Raw genomic sequence first — 17,157 nt, 5'->3', positions numbered from 1 at the left:
CTTGTCGTTTCCATAGAAACGTTACTCGATTTAGAGGGAGATGTCATAGAACCAATAGTATTTCATAGCGACACCACTTCCGTGTTAATTCGTCAGTGTGAGGGGCGAGGGATGCAGTAGAGATGGAATAGTGCATCAGAAAGGGGATACTCGCCTCCCAAAAGAAACTCTTGTCGTTTCCATAGAAACGTTACTCGATTTAGAGGGAGATGTCGTAGAACCAATAGTATTTCATAGCGACACCACTTCCGTGTTAATTCGTCAGTGTGAGGGGCGAGGGATGCAGTAAAGATGGAATAGTGCATCGGAACGGAGATACTCTCCTCCCAAAAGAAACTCTTGTCGTTTCCATAGAAACGTTACTCGATTTAGAGGGAGATGTCATAGAACCAATAGTATTTCATAGCGACACCACTTCCGTGTTAATTCGTCAGTGTGAGGGGCGAGGGATGTAGTAAAGATGGAATAGTGCATCGGAAAGGGGATACTCGCCTCCCAAAAGAAAATATTGTCGTTTCCGTAGAAACGTTCCTCGATTTAGAAGGAGAAGTTATAGAACACATAGTATTCCATAGCGACTCAATTACAGTGTTAATTCGTCAATGGGAGGGAGCGAGGGATGCAGTAAAGAAGGAATAGTGAATCGGAACGGAGATACTATCCTCCAAAAAGAAACTCTTGTCGTTTCCATAGAAACGTTACTCGATTTAGAGGGAGATGTCATAGAACCAATAGTATTTCATAGCGACACCACTTCCGTGTTAATTCGTCAGTGTGAGGGGCGAGGGATGCAGTAAAGAAGGAATAGTGCATCGGAAAGGGGATACTCGTCTCCCAAAAGAAAATATTGTCGTTTCCATAGAAACGTTACTTGATTTAGAGGGAGATGTCATAGAACCAATAGTATTTCATAGCGACACCACTTCCGTGTTAATTCGTCAGTGTGAGGGGCGAGGGATGCCGTAAAGATGGAATAGTGCATCGGAACGGAGATACTCTCCACCCAAAAGTAAATATTGTCGTTTCCATAGAAACGTAACTCGATTTAGAGGGAGATGTCATAGAACCAATAGTATTTCATAGCGACACCACTTCCGTGTTAATTCGTCAGTGTGAGGGGCGAGGGATGCAGTAAAGATGGAATAGTGCATCGGAACGGAGATACTCTCCTCCCAAAAGAAACTCTTGTCGTTTAAGCAGAAACGTGACTCGATTTAGAGGGAGATGTCATAGAACCAATAGTATTTCATAGCGACACCACTTCCGTGTTAATACGTCAGTGTGAGGGGCGAGGGATGCAGTAAAGATGGAATAGTGCATCGGAAACTGGGATACTCGCCTCCCAAAAGAAAATATTGTCGTTTCCGTAGAAACGTTCCTCGATTTAGAAGGAGAAGTTATAGAACACATAGTATTCCATAGCGACTCAATTTCAGCGTTAATTCGTCAATGGGAGGGAGCGAGGGATGCAGTAAAGAAGGAATAGTGAATCGGAACGGAGATACTCACCTCCCAAAAGAAACTCTTGTCGTTTCCATAGAAACGTTACTCGATTTAGAAGGAGATGTCATGGAACCAATAGTATTTCATAGCGACACCACTTCCATGTTAATTCGTCAGTGTGAGGGGCGAGGGATGCAGTAAAGATGGAATAGTGCATCGGAAAGGGGATACCCGCCTCCCGAAAGAAAATATTGTCGTTTCCGTAGAAACGTTCCTCGATTTAGAAGGAGAAGTTATGGAACACATAGTATTCCATAGCGACTCAATTTCAGTGTTAATTCGTCAATGGGAGGGAGCGAGGGATGCAGTAAAGAAGGAATAGTGAATCGGAACGGAGATACTCTCCTCCCAAAAGAAACTCTTGTCGTTTCCATAGAAACGTTACTCGATTTAGAGGGAGATGTCATAGAACCAATAGTATTTCAAAGCGACACCACTTCCGTGTTAATTCGTCAGTGTGAGGGGCGAGGGATGCAGTAAAGATGGAATAGTGCATCGGAAAGGGGATACTAGCCTCCCAAAAGGAAATATTGTCGTTTCCGTAGAAACGTTCCTCGATTTAGAAGGAGAAGTTATAGAACACATAGTATTCCATAGCGACTCAATTTCAGTGTTAATTCGTCAATGGGAGGGAGCGAGGGATGCAGTAAAGAAGGAATAGTGAATCGGAACGAAGATACTCTCCTCCCAACAGAAACTCTTGTCGTTTCCATAGAAACGTTACTCGATTTAGAAGGAGATGTCATAGAACCAATAGTATATCATAGCGACACCACTTCCGTGTTAATTCGTCAGTGTGAGGGGCGAGGGATGCAGTAAAGATGGAATAGTGCATCGGAAAGGGGATACTCGCCTCCCAAAAGAAAATATTGTCGTTTCCATAGAAACGTTACTCGATTTAGAAGGAGATGTCATAGAACCAATAGTTTTTTTCATAGCGACACCACTTCCGAGTTAATTCGTCAGTGTGAGGGGCGAGGGATGCAGTAAAGATGGAATAGTGCATCGGAAAGGGGATACTCGCCTCCCAAAAGAAAATATTGTCGTTTCCGTAGAAACGTTCCTCGATTTAGAAGGAGAAGTTATAGAACCCATAGTATTCCATAGCGACTCAATTTCAGTGTTAATTCGTCAATGGGAGGGAGCAAGGGATGCAGTAAAGAAGGAATAGTGAATCGGAACGGAGATACTCTCCTCCAAAAAGAAACTCTTGTCGTTTCCATAGAAACGTTACTCGATTTAGAGGGAGATGTCATAGAACCAATAGTATTTCATAGCGACACCACTTCCGTGTTAATTCGTCAGTGTGAGGGGCGAGGGATGTAGTAAAGATGGAATAGTGCATCGGAAAGGGGATACTCGCCTCCCAAAAGAAAATATTGTCGTTTCCGTAGAAACGTTCCTCGATTTAGAAGGAGAAGTTATAGAACACATAGTATTCCATAGCGACTCAATTTCAGTGTTAATTCGTCAATGGGAGGGAGCGAGGGATGCAGTAAAGAAGGAATAGTGAATCGGAACGGAGATACTATCCTCCAAAAAGAAACTCTTGTCGTTTCCATAGAAACGTTACTCGATTTAGAGGGAGATGTCATAGAACCAATAGTATTTCATAGCGACACCACTTCCGTGTTAATTCGTCAGTGTGAGGGGCGAGGGATGCAGTAAAGATGGAATAGTGCATCGGAAAGGGGATACTCGCCTCCCAAAAGAAAATATTGTCGTTTCCATAGAAACGTTACTCGATTTAGAGGGAGATGTCATAGAACCAATAGTATTTCATAGCGACACCACTTCCGTGTTAATTCGTCAGTGTGAGGGGCGAGGGATGCCGTAAAGATGGAATAGTGCATCGGAACGGAGATACTCTCCACCCAAAAGTAAATATTGTCGTTTCCATAGAAACGTAACTCGATTTAGAGGGAGATGTCATAGAACCAATAGTATTTCATAGCGACACCACTTCCGTGTTAATTCGTCAGTGTGAGGGGCGAGGGATGCAGTAAAGATGGAATAGTGCATCGGAACGGAGATACTCTCCTCCCAAAAGAAACTCTTGTCGTTTAAGCAGAAACGTTACTCGATTTAGAGGGAGATGTCATAGAACCAATAGTATTTCATAGCGACACCACTTTCGTGTTAATACGTCAGTGTGAGGGGCGAGGGATGCAGTAAAGATGGAATAGTGCATCGGAAACTGGGATACTCGCCTCCCAAAAGAAAATATTGTCGTTTCCGTAGAAACGTTCCTCGATTTAGAAGGAGAAGTTATAGAACACATAGTATTCCATAGCGACTCAATTTCAGTGTTAATTCGTCAACGGGAGGGAGCGAGGGATGCAGTAAAGAAGGAATAGTGAATCGGAACGGAGATACTCACCTCCCAAAAGAAACTCTTGTCGTTTCCATAGAAACGTTTCTCGATTTAGAGGGAGATGTCATGGAACCAATAGTATTTCATAGCGACGCCACTTCCATGTTAATTCGTCAGTGTGAGGGGCGAGGGATGCAGTAAAGATGGAATAGTGCATCGGAAAGGGGATACTCGCCTCCCAAAAGAAAATATTGTCGTTTCCATAGAAACGTTACTCGATTTAGAGGGAGATGTCATAGAACCAATAGTATTTCATAGCGACACCACTTCCGTGTTAATTCGTCAGTGTGAGGGGCGAGGGATGCAGTAAAGATGGAATAGTGCATCGGAAAGGGGATACTCGCCTCCCAAAAGAAAATATTGTCGTTTCCATAGAAACGTTACTCGATTTAGAGGGAGATATCATAGAACCAATAGTATTTCATAGCGACACCACTTGCGTGTTAATTCGTCAGTGTGAGGGTCGAGGGATGCAGTAAAGATGGAATAGTGCATCGGAAAGGGGATACTCGCCTCCCAAAAGAAAATATTGTCGTTTCCGTAGAAACGTTCCTCGATTTAGAAGGAGAAGTTATAGAACACATAGTATTCCATAGCGACTCAATTTCAGTGTTAATTCGTCAATGGGAGGGAGCGAGGGACGCAGTAAAGAAGGAATAGTGAATCGGAACGGAGATACTCTCCTCCCAACAGAAACTCTTGTCGTTTCCATAGAAACGTTACTCGATTTAGAAGGAGATGTCATAGAACCAATAGTATATCATAGCGACACCACTTCCGTGTTAATTCGTCAGTGTGAGGGGCGAGGGATGCAGTAAAGATGGAATAGTGCATCGGAAAGGGGATACTCGCCTCCCAAAAGAAAATATTGTCGTTTCCATAGAAACGTTACTCGATTTAGAAGGAGATGTCATAGAACCAATAGTATTTCATAGCGACACCACTTCCGTGTTAATTCGTCAGTGTGAGGGGCGAGGGATGCAGTAAAGATGGAATAGTGCATCGGAAAGGGGATACTCGCCTCCCGAAAGAAAATATTGTCGTTTCCGTAGAAACGTTCCTCGATTTAGAAGGAGAAGTTATGGAACACATAGTATTCCATAGCGACTCAATTTCAGTGTTAATTCGTCAATGGGAGGGAGCGAGGGATGCAGTAAAGAAGGAATAGTGAATCGGAACGGAGATACTCTCCTCCCAAAAGAAACTCTTGTCGTTTCCATAGAAACGTTACTCGATTTAGAGGGAGATGTCATAGAACCAATAGTATTTCAAAGCGACACCACTTCCGTGTTAATTCGTCAGTGTGAGGGGCGAGGGATGCAGTAAAGATGGAATAGTGCATCGGAAAGGGGATACTAGCCTCCCAAAAGGAAATATTGTCGTTTCCGTAGAAACGTTCCTCGATTTAGAAGGAGAAGTTATAGAACACATAGTATTCCATAGCGACTCAATTTCAGTGTTAATTCGTCAATGGGAGGGAGCGAGGGATGCAGTAAAGAAGGAATAGTGAATCGGAACGAAGATACTCTCCTCCCAACAGAAACTCTTGTCGTTTCCATAGAAACGTTACTCGATTTAGAAGGAGATGTCATAGAACCAATAGTATATCATAGCGACACCACTTCCGTGTTAATTCGTCAGTGTGAGGGGCGAGGGATGCAGTAATGATGGAATAGTGCATCGGAAAGGGGATACTCGCCTCCCAAAAGAAAATATTGTCGTTTCCATAGAAACGTTACTCGATTTAGAAGGAGATGTCATAGAACCAATAGTATTTCATAGCGACACCACTTCCGTGTTAATTCGTCAGTGTGAGGGGCGAGGGATGCAGTAAAGATGGAATAGTGCATCGGAAAGGGGATACTCGCCTCCCAAAAGAAAATATTGTCGTTTCCGTAGAAACGTTCCTCGATTTAGAAGGAGAAGTTATAGAACACATAGTATTCCATAGCGACTCAATTTCAGTGTTAATTCGTCAATGGGAGGGAGCGAGGGATGCAGTAAAGAAGGAATAGTGAATCGGAACGGAGATACTCTCCTCCCAACAGAAACTCTTGTCGTTTCCATAGAAACGTTACTCGATTTAGAAGGAGATGTCATAGAACCAATAGTATATCATAGCGACACCACTTCCGTGTTAATTCGTCAGTGTGAGGGGCGAGGGATGCAGTAAAGATGGAATAGTGCATCGGAAAGGGGATACTCGCCTCCCAAAAGAAAATATTGTCGTTTCCATAGAAACGTTACTCGATTTAGAAGGAGATGTCATAGAACCAATAGTATATCATAGCGACACCACTTCCGTGTTAATTCGTCAGTGTGAGGGGCGAGGGATGCAGTAAAGATGGAATAGTGCATCGGAAAGGGGATACTCGCCTCCCAAAAGAAAATATTGTCGTTTCCATAGAAACGTTACTCGATTTAGAAGGAGATGTCATAGAACCAATAGTTTTTTTCATAGCGACACCACTTCCGAGTTAATTCGTCAGTGTGAGGGGCGAGGGATGCAGTAAAGATGGAATAGTGCATCGGAAAGGGGATACTCGCCTCCCAAAAGAAAATATTGTCGTTTCCGTAGAAACGTTCCTCGATTTAGAAGGAGAAGTTATAGAACCCATAGTATTCCATAGCGACTCAATTTCAGTGTTAATTCGTCAATGGGAGGGAGCGAGGGATGCAGTAAAGAAGGAATAGTGAATCGGAACGGAGATACTCTCCTCCAAAAAGAAACTCTTGTCGTTTCCATAGAAACGTTACTCGATTTAGAGGGAGATGTCATAGAACCAATAGTATTTCATAGCGACACCACTTCCGTGTTAATTCGTCAGTGTGAGGGGCGAGGGATGTAGTAAAGATGGAATAGTGCATCGGAAAGGGGATACTCGCCTCCCAAAAGAAAATATTGTCGTTTCCGTAGAAACGTTCCTCGATTTAGAAGGAGAAGTTATAGAACACATAGTATTCCATAGCGACTCAATTTCAGTGTTAATTCGTCAATGGGAGGGAGCGAGGGATGCAGTAAAGAAGGAATAGTGAATCGGAACGGAGATACTATCCTCCAAAAAGAAACTCTTGTCGTTTCCATAGAAACGTTACTCGATTTAGAGGGAGATGTCATAGAACCAATAGTATTTCATAGCGACACCACTTCCGTGTTAATTCGTCAGTGTGAGGGGCGAGGGATGCAGTAAAGATGGAATAGTGCATCGGAAAGGGGATACTCGCCTCCCAAAAGAAAATATTGTCGTTTCCATAGAAACGTTACTCGATTTAGAGGGAGATGTCATAGAACCAATAGTATTTCATAGCGACACCACTTCCGTGTTAATTCGTCAGTGTGAGGGGCGAGGGATGCCGTAAAGATGGAATAGTGCATCGGAACGGAGATACTCTCCACCCAAAAGTAAATATTGTCGTTTCCATAGAAACGTAACTCGATTTAGAGGGAGATGTCATAGAACCAATAGTATTTCATAGCGACACCACTTCCGTGTTAATTCGTCAGTGTGAGGGGCGAGGGATGCAGTAAAGATGGAATAGTGCATCGGAACGGAGATACTCTCCTCCCAAAAGAAACTCTTGTCGTTTAAGCAGAAACGTTACTCGATTTAGAGGGAGATGTCATAGAACCAATAGTATTTCATAGCGACACCACTTCCGTGTTAATACGTCAGTGTGAGGGGCGAGGGATGCAGTAAAGATGGAATAGTGCATCGGAAACTGGGATACTCGCCTCCCAAAAGAAAATATTGTCGTTTCCGTAGAAACGTTCCTCGATTTAGAAGGAGAAGTTATAGAACACATAGTATTCCATAGCGACTCAATTTCAGTGTTAATTCGTCAACGGGAGGGAGCGAGGGATGCAGTAAAGAAGGAATAGTGAATCGGAACGGAGATACTCACCTCCCAAAAGAAACTCTTGTCGTTTCCATAGAAACGTTTCTCGATTTAGAGGGAGATGTCATGGAACCAATAGTATTTCATAGCGACACCACTTCCATGTTAATTCGTCAGTGTGAGGGGCGAGGGATGCAGTAAAGATGGAATAGTGCATCGGAAAGGGGATACTCGCCTCCCAAAAGAAAATATTGTCGTTTCCATAGAAACGTTACTCGATTTAGAGGGAGATGTCATAGAACCAATAGTATTTCATAGCGACACCACTTCCGTGTTAATTCGTCAGTGTGAGGGGCGAGGGATGCAGTAAAGATGGAATAGTGCATCGGAAAGGGGATACTCGCCTCCCAAAAGAAAATATTGTCGTTTCCATAGAAACGTTACTCGATTTAGAGGGAGATATCATAGAACCAATAGTATTTCATAGCGACACCACTTGCGTGTTAATTCGTCAGTGTGAGGGGCGAGGGATGCAGTAAAGATGGAATAGTGCATCGGAAAGGGGATACTCGCCTCCCAAAAGAAAATATTGTCGTTTCCGTAGAAACGTTTCTCGATTTAGAAGGAGAAGTTATAGAACACATAGTATTCCATAGCGACTCAATTTCAGTGTTAATTCGTCAATGGGAGGGAGCGAGGGACGCAGTAAAGAAGGAATAGTGAATCGGAACGGAGATACTCTCCTCCCAACAGAAACTCTTGTCGTTTCCATAGAAACGTTACTCGATTTAGAAGGAGATGTCATAGAACCAATAGTATATCATAGCGACACCACTTCCGTGTTAATTCGTCAGTGTGAGGGGCGAGGGATGCAGTAAAGATGGAATAGTGCATCGGAAAGGGGATACTCGCCTCCCAAAAGAAAATATTGTCGTTTCCATAGAAACGTTACTCGATTTAGAAGGAGATGTCATAGAACCAATAGTATTTCATAGCGACACCACTTCCGTGTTAATTCGTCAGTGTGAGGGGCGAGGGATGCAGTAAAGATGGAATAGTGCATCGGAAAGGGGATACTAGCCTCCCAAAAGGAAATATTGTCGTTTCCGTAGAAACGTTCCTCGATTTAGAAGGAGAAGTTATGGAACACATAGTATTCCATAGCGACTCAATTTCAGTGTTAATTCGTCAATGGGAGGGAGCGAGGGATGCAGTAAAGAAGGAATAGTGAATCGGAACGGAGATACTCTCCTCCCAACAGAAACTCTTGTCGTTTCCATAGAAACGTTACTCGATTTAGAAGGAGATGTCATAGAACCAATAGTATATCATAGCGACACCACTTCCGTGTTAATTCGTCAGTGTGAGGGGCGAGGGATGCAGTAATGATGGAATAGTGCATCGGAAAGGGGATACTCGCCTCCCAAAAGAAAATATTGTCGTTTCCATAGAAACGTTACTCGATTTAGAAGGAGATGTCATAGAACCAATAGTATTTCATAGCGACACCACTTCCGTGTTAATTCGTCAGTGTGAGGGGCGAGGGATGCAGTAAAGATGGAATAGTGCATCGGAAAGGGGATACTCGCCTCCCAAAAGAAATTATTGTCGTTTCCGTAGAAACGTTCCTCGATTTAGAAGGAGAAGTTATAGAACACATAGTATTCCATAGCGACTCAATTTCAGTGTTAATTCGTCAATGGGAGGGAGCGAGGGATGCAGTAAAGAAGGAATAGTGAATCGGAACGGAGATACTCTCCTCCCAACAGAAACTCTTGTCGTTTCCATAGAAACGTTACTCGATTTAGAAGGAGATGTCATAGAACCAATAGTATATCATAGCGACACCACTTCCGTGTTAATTCGTCAGTGTGAGGGGCGAGGGATGCAGTAAAGATGGAATAGTGCATCGGAAAGGGGATACTCGCCTCCCAAAAGAAAATATTGTCGTTTCCATAGAAACGTTACTCGATTTAGAAGGAGATGTCATAGAACCAATAGTATATCATAGCGACACCACTTCCGTGTTAATTCGTCAGTGTCAGGGGCGAGGGATGCAGTAAAGATGGAATAGTGCATCGGAAAGGGGATACTCGCCTCCCAAAAGAAAATATTGTCGTTTCCGTAGAAACGTTCCTCGATTTAGAAGGAGAAGTTATAGAACACATAGTATTCCATAGCGACTCAATTTCGGTGTTAATTCGTCAATGGGAGGGAGCGAGGGATGCAGTAATGAAGGAATAGTGAATCGGAACGGAGATACTCTCCTCCCAACAGAAACTCTTGTCGTTTCCATAGAAACGTTACTCGATTTAGAAGGAGATGTCATAGAACCAATAGTATATCATAGCGACACCACTTCCGTGTTAATTCGTCAGTGTGAGGGGCGAGGGATGCAGTAAAGATGGAATAGTGCATCGGAAAGGGGATACTCGCCTCCCAAAAGAAAATATTGTCGTTTCCATAGAAACGTTACTCGATTTAGAAGGAGATGTCATAGAACCAATAGTATATCATAGCGACACCACTTCCGTGTTAATTCGTCAGTGTCAGGGGCGAGGGATGCAGTAAAGATGGAATAGTGCATCGGAAAGGGGATACTCGCCTCCCAAAAGAAAATATTGTCGTTTCCGTAGAAACGTTCCTCGATTTAGAAGGAGAAGTTATAGAACACATAGTATTCCATAGCGACTCAATTTCAGTGTTAATTCGTCAGTGGGAGGGAGCGAGGGATGCAGTAAAGAAGGAATAGTGAATCGGAACGGAGATACTCTCCTCCCAACAGAAACTCTTGTCGTTTCCATAGAAACGTTACTCGATTTAGAAGGAGATGTCATAGAACCAATAGTATATCATAGCGACACCACTTCCGTGTTGATTCGTCAGTGTGAGGGGCGAGGGATGCAGTAAAGATGGAATAGTGCATCGGAAAGGGGATACTCGCCTCCCAAAAGAAAATATTGTCGTTTCCGTAGAAACGTTCCTCGATTTAGAAGGAGAAGTTATAGAACACATAGTATTCCATAGCGACTCAATTTCAGTGTTAATTCGTCAATGGGAGGGAGCGAGGGATGCAGTAAAGAAGGAATATTGAATCGGAACGGAGATACTCTCCTCCCAACAGAAACTCTTGTCGTTTCCATAGAAACGTTACTCGATTTAGAAGGAGATGTCATAGAACCAATAGTACATCATAGCGACACCACTTCCGTGTTAATTCGTCAGTGTGAGGGGCGAGGGATGCAGTAAAGATGGAATAGTCGTCGGAAAGGGGATACTCGCCTCCCGAAAGAAAATATTGTCGTTTCCATTGAAACGTTACTCGATTTAGAAGGAGATGTCATAGAACCAATAGTATATCATAGCGACACCACTTCCGTGTTAATTCGTCAGTGTGAGGGGCGAGGGATGCAGTAAAGATGGAATAGTGCATCGGAAAGGGGATACTCGCCTCCAAAAGAAAATATTGTCGTTTCCGTAGAAACGTTCCTCGATTTAGAAGGAGAAGTTATAGAACACATAGTATTCCATAGCGACTCAATTTCAGTGTTAATTCGTCAATGGGAGGGAGCGAGGGATGCAGTAATAAAGGAATAGTGAATCAGAACGGAGATACTCTCCTCCCAAAAGAAACTCTTGTCGTTTCCATAGAAACGTTACTCGATTTAGAGGGAGATGTCATAGAACCAATAGTATTTCAAAGCGACACCACTTCCGTGTTAATTCGTCAGTGTGAGGGGCGAGGGATGCAGTAAAGATGGAATAGTGCATCGGAAAGGGGATACTCGCCTCCCAAAAGAAAATATTGTCGTTTCCGTAGAAACGTTCCTCGATTTAGAAGGAGAAGTTATAGAACACATAGTATTCCGTAGCGACTCAATTTCAGTGTTAATTCGTCAATGGGAGGGAGCGAGGGATGCAGTAAAGAAGGAATAGTGAATCGGAACGGAGATACTCTCCTCCCAACAGAAACTCTTGTCGTTTCCATAGAAACGTTACTCGATTTAGAAGGAGATGTCATAGAACCAATAGTATATCATAGCGACACCACTTCCGTGTTAATTCGTCAGTGTGAGGGGCGAGGGATGCAGTAAAGATGGAATAGTGCATCGGAAAGGGGATACTCGCCTCCCAAAAGAAAATATTGTCGTTTCCATAGAAACGTTACTCGATTTAGAGGGAGATGTCATAGAACCAATAGTATTTCATAGCGACACCACTTCCGTGTTAATTCGTCAGTGTGAGGGGCGAGGGATGCAGTAGAGATGGAATAGTGCATCAGAAAGGGGATACTCGCCTCCCAAAAGAAACTCTTGTCGTTTCCATAGAAACGTTACTCGATTTAGAGGGAGATGTCGTAGAACCAATAGTATTTCATAGCGACACCACTTCCGTGTTAATTCGTCAGTGTGAGGGGCGAGGGATGTAGTAAAGATGGAATAGTGCATCGGAAAGGGGATACTCGCCTCCCAAAAGAAAATATTGTCGTTTCCGTAGAAACGTTCCTCGATTTAGAAGGAGAAGTTATAGAACACATAGTATTCCATAGCGACTCAATTTCAGTGTTAATTCGTCAATGGGAGGGAGCGAGGGATGCAGTAAAGAAGGAATAGTGAATCGGAACGGAGATACTATCCTCCAAAAAGAAACTCTTGTCGTTTCCATAGAAACGTTACTCGATTTAGAGGGAGATGTCATAGAACCAATAGTATTTCATAGCGACACCACTTCCGTGTTAATTCGTCAGTGTGAGGGGCGAGGGATGCAGTAAAGATGGAATAGTGCATCGGAAAGGGGATACTCGCCTCCCAAAAGAAAATATTGTCGTTTCCATAGAAACGTTACTCGATTTAGAGGGAGATGTCATAGAACCAATAGTATTTCATAGCGACACCACTTCCGTGTTAATTCGTCAGTGTGAGGGGCGAGGGATGCCGTAAAGATGGAATAGTGCATCGGAACGGAGATACTCTCCACCCAAAAGTAAATATTGTCGTTTCCATAGAAACGTAACTCGATTTAGAGGGAGATGTCATAGAACCAATAGTATTTCATAGCGACACCACTTCCGTGTTAATTCGTCATTGTGAGGGGCGAGGGATGCAGTAAAGATGGAATAGTGCATCGGAACGGAGATACTCTCCTCCCAAAAGAAACTCTTGTCGTTTAAGCAGAAACGTTACTCGATTTAGAGGGAGATGTCATAGAACCAATAGTATTTCATAGCGACACCACTTCCGTGTTAATACGTCAGTGTGAGTAGCGAGGGATGCAGTAAAGATGGAATAGTGCATCGGAAACTGGGATACTCGCCTCCCAAAAGAAAATATTGTCGTTTCCGTAGAAACGTTCCTCGATTTAGAAGGAGAAGTTATAGAACACATAGTATTCCATAGCGACTCAATTTCAGTGTTAATTCGTCAATGGGAGGGAGCGAGGGATGCAGTAAAGAAGGAATAGTGAATCGGAACGGAGATACTCACCTCCCAAAAGAAACTCTTGTCGTTTCCATAGAAACGTTACTCGATTTAGAGGGAGATGTCATGGAACCAATAGTATTTCATAGCGACACCACTTCCATGTTAATTAGTCAGTGTGAGGGGCGAGGGATGCAGTAAAGATGGAATAGTGCATCGGAAAGGGGATACTCGCCTCCCAAAAGAAAATATTGTCGTTTCCATAGAAACGTTACTCGATTTAGAGGGAGATGTCATAGAACCAATAGTATTTCATAGCGACACCACTTCCGTGTTAATTCGTCAGTGTGAGGGGCGAGGGATGCAGTAAAGATGGAATAGTGCATCGGAAAGGGGATACTCGCCTCCCAAAAGAAAATATTGTCGTTTCCATAGAAACGTTACTCGATTTAGAGGGAGATATCATAGAACCAATAGTATTTCATAGCGACACCACTTGCGTGTTAATTCGTCAGTGTGAGGGGCGAGGGATGCAGTAAAGATGGAATAGTGCATCGGAAAGGGGATACTCGCCTCCCAAAAGAAAATATTTTCGTTTCCGTAGAAACGTTCCTCGATTTAGAAGGAGAAATTATAGAACACATAGTATTCCATAGCGACTCAATTTCAGTGTTAATTCGTCAATGGGAGGGAGCGAGGGACGCAGTAAAGAAGGAATAGTGAATCGGAACGGAGATACTCTCCTCCCAACAGAAACTCTTGTCGTTTCCATAGAAACGTTACTCGATTTAGAAGGAGATGTCATAGAACCAATAGTATATCATAGCGACACCACTTCCGTGTTAATTCGTCAGTGTGAGGGGCGAGGGATGCAGTAAAGATGGAATAGTGCATCGGAAAGGGGATACTCGCCTCCCAAAAGAAAATATTGTCGTTTCCATAGAAACGTTACTCGATTTAGAAGGAGATGTCATAGAACCAATAGTATTTCATAGCGACACCACTTCCGTGTTAATTCGTCAGTGTGAGGGGCGAGGGATGCAGTAAAGATGGAATAGTGCATCGGAAAGGGGATACTCGCCTCCCAAAAGAAAATATTGTCGTTTCCGTAGAAACGTTCCTCGATTTAGAAGGAGAAGTTATGGAACACATAGTATTCCATAGCGACTCAATTTCAGTGTTAATTCGTCAATGGGAGGGAGCGAGGGATGCAGTAAAGAAGGAATAGTGAATCGGAACGGAGATACTCTCCTCCCAAAAGAAACTCTTGTCGTTTCCATAGAAACGTTGCTCGATTTAGAGGGAGATGTCATAGAACCAATAGTATTTCAAAGCGACACCACTTCCGTGTTAATTCGTCAGTGTGAGGGGCGAGGGATGCAGTAAAGATGGAATAGTGCATCGGAAAGGGGATACTCGCCTCCCAAAAGAAAATATTGTCGTTTCCGTAGAAACGTTCCTCGATTTAGAAGGAGAAGTTATAGAACACATAGTATTCCATAGCGACTCAATTTCAGTGTTAATTCGTCAATGGGAGGGAGCGAGGGATGCAGTAAAGAAGGAATAGTGAATCGGAACGGAGATACTCTCCTCCCAACAGAAACTCTTGTCGTTTCCATAGAAACGTTACTCGATTTAGAAGGAGATGTCATAGAACCAATAGTATATCATAGCGACACCACTTCCGTGTTAATTCGTCAGTGTGAGGGGCGAGGGATGCAGTAAAGATGGAATAGTGCATCGGAAAGGGGATACTCGCCTCCCAAAAGAAAATATTGTCGTTTCCGTAGAAACGTTCCTCGATTTAGAAGGAGAAGTTATAGAACACATAGTATTCCATAGCGACTCAATTTCAGTGTTAATTCGTCAATGGGAGGGAGCGAGGGATGCAGTAAAGAAGGAATATTGAATCGGAACGGAGATACTCTCCTCCCAACAGAAACTCTTGTCGTTTCCATAGAAACGTTACTCGATTTAGAAGGAGATGTCATAGAACCAATAGTACATCATAGCGACACCACTTCCGTGTTAATTCGTCAGTGTGAGGGGCGAGGGATGCAGTAAAGATGGAATAGTCGTCGGAAAGGGGATACTCGCCTCCCAAAAGAAAATATTGTCGTTTCCATTGAAACGTTACTCGATTTAGAAGGAGATGTCATAGAACCAATAGTATATCATAGCGACACCACTTCCGTGTTAATTCGTCAGTGTGAGGGGCGAGGGATGCAGTAAAGATGGAATAGTGCATCGGAAAGGGGATACTCGCCTCCCAAAAGAAAATATTGTCGTTTCCGTAGAAACGTTCCTCGATTTAGAATGAGAAGTTATAGAACACATAGTATTCCATAGCGACTCAATTTCAGTGTTAATTCGTCAATGGGAGGGAGCGAGGGATGCAGTAATAAAGGAATAGTGAATCAGAACGGAGATACTCTCCTCCCAAAAGAAACTCTTGTCGTTTCCATAGAAACGTTACTCGATTTAGAGGGAGATGTCATAGAACCAATAGTATTTCAAAGCGACACCACTTCCGTGTTAATTCGTCAGTGTGAGGGGCGAGGGATGCAGTAAAGATGGAATAGTGCATCGGAAAGGGGATACTCGCCTCCCAAAAGAAAATATTGTCGTTTCCGTAGAAACGTTCCTCGATTTAGAAGGAGAAGTTATAGAACACATAGTATTCCATAGCGACTCAATTTCAGTGTTAATTCGTCAATGGGAGGGAGCGAGGGATGCAGTAAAGAAGGAATAGTGAATCGGAACGGAGATACTCTCCTCCCAAAAGAAACTCTTGTCGTTTCCATAGAAACGTTACTCGATTTAGAGGGAGATGTCATAGAACCAATAGTATTTCAAAGCGACACCACTTCCGTGTTAATTCGTCAGTGTGAGGGGCGAGGGATGCAGTAAAGATGGAATAGTGCATCGGAAAGGGGATACTCGCCTCCCAAAAGAAAATATTGTCGTTTCCGTAGAAACGTTGCTCGATTTAGAAGGAGAAGTTATAGAACACATAGTATTCCATAGCGACTCAATTTCAGTGTTAATTCGTCAATGGGAGGGAGCGAGGGATGCAGTAAAGAAGAAATAGTGAATCGGAACGGATATACTCTCCTCCCAAAAGAAACTCTTGTCGTTTCCATAGAAACGTTACTCGATTTAGAAGGAGATGTCATAGAACCAATAGTATATAATAGCGACACCACTTCCGTGTTAATTCGTCAGTGTGAGGGGCGAGGGATGCAGTAAAGATGGAATAGTGCATCGGAAAGGGGATACTCGCCTCCCAAAAGAAAATATTGTCGTTTCCGTAGAAACGTTACTCGATTTAGAAGGAGATGTCATGGAACCAATAGTATTTCATAGCGACACCACTTCCGTGTTAATTCGTCAGTGTGAGGGGCGAGGGATGCAGTAAAGATGGAATAGTGCATCGGAAAGGGGATACTCGCCTCCCAAAAGAAAGTATTGTCGTTTCCGTAGAAACGTTCCTCGATTTAGAAGGAGAAGTTATAGAACACATATTATTCCATAGCGACTCAATTTCAGTGTTAATTCGTCAATGGGAGGGAGCGAGGGATGCAGTAAAGAAGGAATAGTGAATCGGAACGGAGATACTCTCCTCCCAAAAGAAACTCTTGTCGTTTCCATAGAAACGTTACTCGATTTAGAGGGAGATGTCATAGAACCAATAATATTTCAAAGCGACACCACTTCCGTGTTAATTCGTCAGTGTGAGGGGCGAGGGATGCAGTAAAGATGGAATAGTGCATCGGAAAGTGGATACTCGCCTCCCAAAAGAAAATATTGTCGTTTCCGTAGAAACGTTCCTCGATTTAGAAGGAGAAGTTATAGAACACATAGTATTCCATAGCGACTCAATTTCAGTGTTAATTCGTCAATGGGAGGGAGCGAGGGATGCAGTAATAAAGGAATAGTGAATCAGAACGGAGATACTCTCCTCCCAAAAGAAACTCTTGTCGTTTCCATAGAAACGTTACTCGATTTAGAGGGAGATGTCATAGA

Source organism: Schistocerca piceifrons, unplaced genomic scaffold (genome assembly GCF_021461385.2).
Source record: "Schistocerca piceifrons isolate TAMUIC-IGC-003096 unplaced genomic scaffold, iqSchPice1.1 HiC_scaffold_2295, whole genome shotgun sequence".
NCBI lineage: Eukaryota > Metazoa > Arthropoda > Insecta > Orthoptera > Acrididae > Schistocerca > Schistocerca piceifrons.
Note: the sequence above shows the minus strand (reverse complement) of the source record.